The sequence below is a fragment of the Bufo gargarizans genome, chromosome 3 (genome assembly GCF_014858855.1).
Source record: "Bufo gargarizans isolate SCDJY-AF-19 chromosome 3, ASM1485885v1, whole genome shotgun sequence".
NCBI lineage: Eukaryota > Metazoa > Chordata > Amphibia > Anura > Bufonidae > Bufo > Bufo gargarizans.
This window is the reverse complement of record NC_058082.1, coordinates 32,991,588-32,993,988: the sequence shown is the minus strand read 5'-3', so window position 1 is coordinate 32,993,988 and position 2,401 is coordinate 32,991,588.

Sequence of the window (2,401 nt, the reverse complement as noted above, 5' to 3'; positions counted from 1 at the left end):
AGTTTTTGGACATGGGGGAACACAGAGGGCACGGTATTGGGAGTAGCAGAAGGATGACAGTGGCCTGTATAAATAAGGAGGCAGATCTGGGATCTGTATAAACTTGATTTCTGAGTTGCAAATCTGTTACAGCCCCCAATCTACCATGTGCCGTATAATAATACTGGTGTCTTCTTATGTCGCAGAGGAGGCAGCAAACCCCTGACCAAAGATGTCTGCCCGTGATGTTCTGGACCAAATGGAAAAAAGAAAATCCATGGAGACGTCACCTGTACTGGATCTGCCCTGGACTGCGTCTTTTTATCTGTCCTTTACACTTACTCTCCTTGACTCCTCCTGATTTTGGCTTCCAAGAGATCTGTCTGCATGGCCATACCCTTAAAAAGTAGGGTCACTTTAAATTGTTTTGGGAGGGGGTTGGACTTGGTGCAACTTGCCTGCTCCGCCTAGTGCACCGACATACTTTGTCCCAGCCCTGGCTATGGGCACCAAGGAATGACTCTTTCTCCTGCATCTGGAGACCAGTGTCATTACTACACTATGATGCTGAGAAGGGGACAGTTGGTCGTCAGTTGCTGATGAAGCTCATGTAAGTATTCCGTGGAGTGATGGCTCTAACCACCCCATAGGCAGGTAAAGTGTATTGCCCTTGCCCTCTGCATTGTCTTCTCACATTTCTATAGCGCTAACATATTCCACGCCGCTGGCTGTAGCTCGTCGTTGCTTACTGTCCACATTGGGGCTCGCCTTCTCAATGGAGATGGCCTTGCGGTTCTGCGAACTTTGCTCGTTCGCGATTTGTCAAACATGCGAACATATGGCGATATTCGCATGCGCCATTTTTTTTGCATAGCGCCGAAATTTGACCCATGATACCATCAGGCGGGACAGGACAGCCAATTGAGACGTTTCAGCACATAAAAAATAGAGTTAGGTGGTCACTTGGACCTTAGCGTGTCTCTGCAGCCTCTCTGACCAGTATTACTAAAACTAAATCTTTATTATAAATGCATTAAAACACATATAAACTTCTTGGGAACAAATTGTTAAAACTCTCAGGAATAGGTTAGGTCCGGGATATGATAACTTGTGCTTGTGTGTAATTCACATGTCATTCCATGTTGACCCAAAAGGGTTAACTGCTCTCTAAGATTCTCGAGCTTCTTAGATTAGGATTCCCTATCTACCCTTCCTGACCTAAAAATTGAAGAGCCTGTATCCCTACATGTTTCGCCAATCGATTCGGCGTCTTCAGGGGATACTACACCTGTGAATCCTAATCTAAGAAGCTTGAGAATCTTAGAGAGCAGTTAACCCTTTTGGGTCAACATGGATTGACATGTGAATTACACAGAAGCACAAGTTATCATATCCCGGACCTAACCTATTCCTGAGTTTTAGTAATACTAGTCAGAGAGGCTGCAGAGACACGCTAAGGTCCAAGTGACCACCTAACTCTATTTTTCTGTAATAAATAGCGTGGCAACCTCCTGTGGGATCCTATCATTTGTTATATTAACCGTTTCAGCACATGGACACACCCCCAACCTCATAACAGAACCCGATCTGGCAGCCATTTTACATTATGTGTTTTGCCAGTGTAGGGAGAGGTTGCAATTTGGAGCAGGGACAGTTAGGGACACCAAACGCTAGCTAATATGGCCACAAAAGTCCTTTTAAGGACTGGTATAGGTGTGCTATCGATAGGTGTGATATAGAGGGGTGTAATATACTTTAATATAATTACTATGTTAGAAAGTATATTATTAGTGTATTTGTATTGTGCAGCAGTTGTGTGCGGTTCTGCTGCGATACTGCAGCTAGATAGAGGGTCAAACGCTATTGCAGTAACTAATTGCAACGGGTGTGATATACTTGAGGGCTGCGATATACCTTCTTTCACAAAATCCTGATTGAGGGGTGCTATATACCTGTTTCCGCCAAATACTAATTGAGGGCTGCAATACACCTGTTTCCACAAAATACTGATTGAGCGGTGCTATATACCTGTTTTCGCAAAATACTGATTGAGGTGTGCCATATTCTTTCTTCCACAAAATACTGATTGAGAAGTGCTATTGCTATATACCTTCTTCCACAAATACTGCTCTTCTCTACGGACTTAGGCAGAGGGTCATTTAGAAAATGACAGGAAGAGGCAGACCGTTCCGCAAGGAGGATAGGGGTCGGGCAGGTGCACCATGCCGGAGTGGGAAGTTGGAGAAGGCGCGTGTGATAACTTCAAAGGACGCACCAGGGTTGGTTGAGTGGCTCACTCAGCCTTCCGCTTCGGCACCCTCCTAATCCTCTGTATCTGCACCCTCCTCACTCTCTGCTGGGTGCACCCACAAAGACACCACCACAACCATAGCCCCTCCACTCGAGTTAGAGGAATTATTTT